The sequence below is a fragment of the Leucoraja erinacea genome, chromosome 3, assembly GCF_028641065.1.
Source record: "Leucoraja erinacea ecotype New England chromosome 3, Leri_hhj_1, whole genome shotgun sequence".
Classification (NCBI taxonomy): Eukaryota; Metazoa; Chordata; class Chondrichthyes; order Rajiformes; family Rajidae; genus Leucoraja; species Leucoraja erinaceus.
In genome coordinates this window covers 65,991,933-65,999,952 of record NC_073379.1, presented here as the reverse complement: position 1 = coordinate 65,999,952, position 8,020 = coordinate 65,991,933, and positions in this window count along the sequence as shown.

Sequence of the window (8,020 nt, the reverse complement as noted above, 5' to 3'; positions counted from 1 at the left end):
TGAAACGTATACATTTCTGACAGGCTAGACAGGCTGAATGCAAGAGAATGTTTCCTCTGGCTGGAGTGTGTACAACCAAGAATCAGTCTCAGATTACAGGCTGAGGAATTTAGAACCCAACTGAGGTGAATTTGTTTCACTCAGAGGATGGTGAACCTCTGGAATTTGCTACCAGAGATGGTGGTAACAGCCACGTCATTTAAAATATTTATGAATACAAACGGCATCCAGTAGTTAGAGAAGACAGTGGGAATGCGTTAGTGAAATTGTTGACCAGCCATGACAAGGATAACTTTTTTTGATCTCAGAAACGTTTCTGCTCGGTTCATCATTTAATAAATCCTCACTTGACAATAGACAATAGGTGCAGGAGTAGGCCATTCAACCCTTCGAGCCAGCACCGCCATTCAATGTGATCATGGCTGATCATCCCCAATCAGTACCCCGTTCCTGCCTTCTCCCCATATCCCCAGACGCTGCTATTTTTAAGAGCCCTATCTAGCTCTCTCTTGAAAGCATCCAGAGAACCCACCTCCACCGCCCTTTGAGGCAGAGAATTCCACAGACTCACCACTCTCTGAGAGAAAAAGTGTTTCCTCGTCTCTGTTCTAAATGGCTTACTCCTTATTCTTAAACTTGCTCTCCTTAATTCAAAATTCTTCAAGAGCCTCTTAATTTTTTCTGACTATTATTTCCAAAATCTTACCTCCCATGGATGTTAAACCGACTGGCCTGTAGTTGCTTGGAAAATCCTTACCCTCTTTCTTGAGCAAGGGCGTCGCATGTGCTACTTTCCAATCCTCTGAAGCCTCCTTCATCTCTGTGGATAATTGGTAAATGGTGCAAGACTTCCATTGTATCCAAGTCCAGTGGAGTTCGGGACTGTTCAGTTAACCTTGAATCCTAACCAACAAGACTCAACGTTATCTGAACAGTCCTGGACTCCACTATAATTAGCCTCTGTGAAGACACTTTAGGCATCTAAAGCAGAAAGGACCAGAGCTAATTTAATGAGAATAACCAGCAAATCTAGGAGCTAAATTCTTGCAAACACACTTCATCAGCAGCTCTACTTCCTCAGAAATTCGAGAAGATTTAACATGTCACCAAATATGTCGTCAAACGTCCACAAGTGTATGGTAGAGAGCATGCTGAAGATAGACACAAAAATGATGGAGTATCTCAGCACAACCTCACCACAACCTGACCTCACCATCAAACAATTATAGACTTTGTATACATAGGATGCACTACATACTTCAGCTGGCACTGATATGATCTGGTTACCTAGCGTTAATATAATTTACTATAGGTATTAACGATTATTGTATATTTATTTGTTGTATTATTGCAATAACGCACGCTGTAAAGCTGCATCAAGTAAGAATTACATTGTTGCATTACCAGTGCATACGTCATTTAGACATTCTCGAGTCTTCAAAATAAAAATAAAAAACTACAGATGCTGGAAATCTAAAACAAAAAACAGACGTGGAAATATCCAGCAGATCAAACTGCATTTGTGAGGAGAGAAACAGTCAACATTTCAGGTCAGATATCCCTATCACAACTGGACCTCAGTGATCTGAAGGGCTTGTTTCCGTGCTGTATGAGTCTATGAGGACCTTGGAGTTGCTGTAAACTTGCTGCTCATCTATAATTGTAGATGGTGCCCCTACTGTCTGCCATAGGGAACATCATCACTGCATCTTGATGGACTGTCTGGTAGGTCTGATTTTTCTGAACACATCAGCCTCCTTCTCTCCTCCAAAGAATACCCCCCTGCTACATGCAGTCTTCTGAGAGCAGATGTAAATATAACATATGCAACTTTTGATGCCACAAATGTGCAATCCTCCAGGAATTGTAATATGTGACTGTGTTCTGTATTTTGCGACAAAAGTCTCGGTGTAGAGTCGAGCACACTACTCTGGGCCGAAAGAATGTATTAGGCACAGCAAAAATGTTGAACCTTGCTCAAAGGTTTTCAACGTTTTTTGTTCATTTCAATCTTCGACCACTATTTTGCAGTATCTCAACAAGAGATATTGAGAAAGCAGCGTATGCGTTGGAAAGAAAATTGGACAATGAATTCTATTAGAGTGGATAGGATAACATCCCCTTTAGTTAAATTGCTCAAGGTTCAGCTGCAAACAATCTTGTGTTTCCATAATACTTTCTTTTTGATACTTGACCCATTTAATGACCAGCATGTCAGCATGGCCTGGTGAAATTGAAAACAATAAGACTGCCTGTACTTTTATAAGATCAGCAGTTGGCAAAGTACACTGATTTTTCCCTCTGTGATGTTGTTCCAAGCTTACAATGCAGGGAAATAAACAAGGTGGCAGAACAATCTTTTAAGGTGTTGTTGTATATTTGTTCATTTTTACCGTGACAATCTGGGATAATCCAAAATATATTTTCACGTACTTGCAGAGCTGAAGCTCCAAATGAGATGGAATTGGCACAAGTCCATCAGTATTATTTGCCTGCTCTGACTGTTATTAGTAGTACTGGGTGGTCGTCACCTCCAAACAGCTCGCTGCATTGATGCACAATCTCCAGTGTTGCATTGCTGATTCACACCATTCCATACTTAGACATCTTCAGCTGTTTGGAACCAATGCCAGATTTACAGGCACCCAGCAGCCAACTGATGGAAATTCTGACGTTATGGTGTTGCCAATGCTTCCTTTGGGAATACTTTTAACTAAAATGTGCTCAAAATATACATTTATTGAAGAAGGGTTTCGACTATTCGGTTATGGGGAGAAAGCAGTAGAATGGAGCTAGGAGGGAGAGATAGATCGGCCATGATTGAATGGCGGAGTAGACTTGATGGGCCGAATGGCCTAATTCTACTTCCATCACTTACATAGACATAGAAACACAGAAAATAGGTGCAGGAGTAGGCCATTCGGCCCTTCGAGCCTGCACCGCCATTCAATATGATCATGGCTGATCATCCATTATGACCTTATGACCCAAAACGTCACCTGTTCCTTTTCTCCAGAGATGCTATCTGACCCACCGAGTTACTCCAGTTTTTTGTGTCTATCTTCTTTTATTTTCCACATCTAAATTTATAAGGAACCTCTCCTCATTACAGAAACTTATTAATGTTTAAAATTGTATACCTATCGCAACTACTCTGCAATGGAAATTAACATTTGCTTACTGCTTAATAGTCTTCAAATTTTATAACAAAATAATTAACAGCAGAGTCAAAGTAAGAAGAAACAAGTAATGCCTCTCCTGGCACACTGCAGACATTTACAAGTCACTGGTCCTGATTATGCTGAAGGTTAGCTGGGGGCTCTCCATGGAATTTGTGATGATTCCTAGGATATTCTATAATTTCTCGAGCTGCGGGGGTGGATACTATTTCCATCAAGCCTTTCAGATTTATATTAATTATAACTGGCAGATTTGAATGAAGCCGTCAGCCTTAACTAAAGCGGTAAGTGAAGATATGGTTTTTGCAACCAAAAGCTACATATGTTATATTTACATACTGCAGGCTGTTGACTTTGGAGGAAAAAAAGAGGCTGACAAGTTCAGATGAATTCTTTGTTTATTTTCTTATAGTTTTCAATCAATTAACAATAATTTAATGAGCATCTAAATAATGTTATTTAACAATTGTCTTGGGTCGTCAAAAGCTGTCAGGTTGGAGGCAGGGTATCGGGAAGAATCATTGAGAGGTCTGGTCACCTCTTGTGATCCTTGAAACTCGCAGGATGCCTCTGGAACCAAGGGTCCGAAGTTACACAACACCAAAAGGTAGGAGCACCTGCAGTGTTTCCACAAAAAACCACAGGCAGCCAGATTAAATCGGTATGTATTGGAAGGTGTGCAGATGCTGAAGAAGGGTCTTGACCTGAAACGTCACCCATTCTTTCTCTCCAGAGATGCTGTCCGTCCGCTGAGTTATTCCAGCATTTTGCATCTATCTTTAAATTAAATAGGATCTGGCCCATAATTTCTTCTCAGAACACAATACAAAGTGCTGGGGAAGTTGGCAGGTCAGATTGTATTGGTGGAGGGAATGGATAGGTGACCTTTTGGATCAGAACCCTTCATCAGACTTATTCTAATCATAATTGTGCCAAAACATCATAGTGTCTTCATCGTCTTAAGGATCCCTCAGAATCTAGGATGACTTATTGGGGAGTGAAATTTGCCTGCATATTTTTTTATTTGGCCATTGCATATCAACTGGCACACATACTTAAGAGAGTTTGGTCTTTGTCTAATGGTAATCAGATCCATGATGATTAATGTTCAGGGAAAGACACTGAAGTAAGGAGGGGATCAAAAATTAAGAGTCAAGTGTGTTTAATTGTCAGATGTGCCGACAATGCCACAAGTAATTTCTTACGTGCTGCGTATGTGCACTGTCTATCCGTCAGAACCAGGACAAATTGGGAAGGAAAGGAAGAGGGAAAACAGAAGGAAGTAGGTAATCAGCATCCTCCCTTTTCCTCCTCTCTTTCCCTCTTAGTGTTTTCCTTCTTCCTCTTGCTTTGCCCTCTTTCCGCACAACTTGGCCTCCCTCCTCTCTCCGGTCGCCAGTTACCAACGCTCTTCAGCATTCAAACTGCCCTTTGTGGGATGATGCTCACCCTTGAAAGAGTCACTCCTTCGTAATCCATCATCCAATACTCAGCTGCTGCCTTCCAACAAGCTTGTGCTCTTGCACGGAAACTCTTGGAAAGATCATCAGCCACCCTCTTACAGCTACCTGACATCAGCAGATTGTAGATTTCTGGTAGATTGATGGATCCCAGTTATTTCCTGGCACCATGGAGGTAGATCGATCCAGCGAGCTGGGATCCTCCCATAGTGCATAAATCTCCAAGTAAATAAATCCCTAAACAATGCTCAAAATTCTTGATCGCTCATTTGCCGCAAAGACTTATTGCTCTACTGTAAAAACCTTCTTTTGCATTTTTCTTTGGCTTGTTAAAATCTGATTAATTAACTCCCAAACACTTAACTCTTCTTAGAAATTCCATTCAAAATAATTTTTCAAAGAAAATGTTCACTGTTTGCTGTAAATGGTGTTGGATTATTTTTGTTCTCACCTCCGCACACTTGCTTCCAATGACTTCACTGAAGCTGAATCTGTGGTGGTGAGTATAACTGGAAGTTGATGCGGCTGCACACATTTACAGCTGTAGACCAAAGACACATTTCTCCCCTTTGATTCTGCATGGGTCCATTGACATTTAGTTAATATTTAGCAAAGTGCAAATAAAATTAATGACAGCAACGAGATCAAAGAGAATCCTTTGACTTATCAGCATATGAATCTGCAGACTGTTAGTAGCATGAATTGCAGCATAGAGTGCTCCAGGAAATAGAGCAATGTGAATACAAGTTTTAAAAGAACACATGGAAGTGATCGCTATTATTTAGTATCTACCAGTCAATGCCTTCTTCTTAAAAAATAATGGGAGTTAAATCTATTGAAGCCCAGGGGGCAGAATCTAAGCTTAAAGCAAACAAAGTGGAAACTGGACTACTAGGTTAACCTGTTATATTTGATTTACTTTGACTTGCTTTTAAATTCTGGTCTGAAAATTCTGAAACAAAACCTGGCCCTGAAAATATGCCATGGGACATTAATGTGCAAATGTTTAACATGCGTCCGTGAAACTTCTCACTGCTGTTTTGCACAAACCTTCATTCCAAAGCAGCTAATATCACACAGCAATATTTCTGGGCTACTGTCTACTCCTTCTTCAAATATCTTGCCCAGCACAGCAAATGAAGGGGATTTATTTCTAGAAATAATTACTTTCAGCGTAATCCTTCTCAGTAATATTAATGATTGTATAAATTAATATACCAGCTTATCTTAACTGTTCAGGTATTCCCTATTCTAACTTTTCAAAATAAATATCTGATCCATTTGGATCCCACAATGCCATCCACCGTTGTTCTAACGGTAGCACATTTGCTGGTGAAACAGCCTAAAGCACTCCCGATGCTGAGTTTAAGCCAAATGTTTAAAAATACAGAAGAACTTCGTACGGCTTGTTTATTTTCCTCAGCAAATGTCCTTGATGTTTTCCACACAGACACACACTACACACATGCACACATGTATACACTCACACACACGTAGAGGAAATAAAAGCTTAAAAAAAAAACTGTTTATTGCTTCATGACTCATTCCAAAAGGAAAATTAGCAGTCCTCTGCATGTTTGGAATTCATTTAAAAAGTAAAATATCAAAAATGCTTGTAAACAGAAATTAAATGATTGAAAACTGTTTTGCATCTCGAGTAATTATCTAACTGTAATAAATATTAATGACACAAATAATAGTTGGGCAATGATCTAGTGCTACATTCTGGAGGTTAAACATTTTTAGATAAGCTGGAAGTTAGAGTTAATGGATCCTAAACCATTCTTATTATTAAAATGAAGAGCTGTTAGTTCAAAGCTGCAGAGTATCCTGAATACATTAATTAATGAGTGCATTGAACCACTGACTGCTGAATATTCCAAATTAGCCCTTGTATATGCATGCATTTAGATGGACAAATGCTTATTAGGGATAGTCAGCACTGTTTTGTACCTGGGAGAATGTGTCTCACGAATTCGTGAATATTTCAAAGATGTAGCTAAAAGAGGTAGACGAGGGCAGAGCTGTAGACGTATATATGGATTTCAACAAGTCATTTGACAAGGTTCCACATAGTAGGCTTTTCTGGAAGGTTAGATTGCATGGGATCTAAGGAGAGATAGACTACAGGATAGAAAATTGGCTCCATGGAAGGAAGCGGAGAGTGATGGTGGGTGAGGATGATGTCAAAGTGAGGCCAAACACAAATTGGAAGAACAGCATATTTTGCTTGGATGGCAACGATATGACTATTAATTTCTCTAATTTCAGGTAACCCTTGCATTCTCTCTGTCTTTCCGTCCCTCCCCCACCCTAGTCGGGTGGACATAGATTAAAGATGAGGGGGAAATGCTCAGAGAATGGAGCGGCTGGGCTTGTACACTCTGGAGTTTAGAAGGATGAGAGGGATTATTGAAACATATAAGATTATTAAGGGTTTGGACTCGCTAGAGGCAGGAAACGTTCCCGATGTTGGGGGAGTCCAGAACCAGGGGCCACAGTTTAAGAATAAGGGGTAAGCCATTTAGAACGGAGATGAGAAAACACTTTCAGACGGCAGTGGAGGCCAGTTCTCTGGATATTTTCAAGAGATAGCTAGATAAGGCTCTTAAAGATAGCGGAGTCAGGAGATATGGGGAGAAAGCAGGAACGGGGTACTGATTGCGGATGATTAGCCATGATCACAATAAATGGCAGTGCTGGCTCGAAGGGCCTACTCCTGCACCTATTGTCTATTGAAAGATTTAATAGGAATCTGAAGGGCAATTTTTTTTTTACACAAAGGGTGGTAGGTGTATAGAACAAGCTTCTGGAGGAGGTAGTTGAGATAGGTGCTATTGCAATGTTTAAAAAACAATTCGACAGGTACATGGATAGGATAGGTTTAGAGGAATATGGGCCGAATGCAGGCAGGTGGGACGTGTAGATGGGCACATTGGTTAATGTGAGCAAGTTGGGCCAAAGGCCCTGTTTCCACGCTATATGATTCTACCACTAAAAAGGCACAGTGTGAGCAAGCTACCTGCTGCCACAAATTTGCAAATATTCCAGACAGGGATAAATCAGAGTCACTGATTCTTCAGAGACTCGGAGTCATTGCATATCTTGCAAGGCAAGTGGTTACTTCAATTGTGTGCAGTTCTGGTCACCGAGTTATAGGAAGGATGCCATTGAGCTGGAACGAATGCAAAAAAGATTCACTGGGATGATACTAGGAATGGAGGGCTTAAATGATAAGGAGAGACTGGGACTTTTACCCTTGGAACAGGGGAGGCTGAGGGGAGACCCTACAGGGGTATATAATATCATGAGGGTCAGAGATAAGGTGATTAGTGAAGGGCCTGTCCCACTTGGACGTCATTTGCGCATAATTTACGCGAC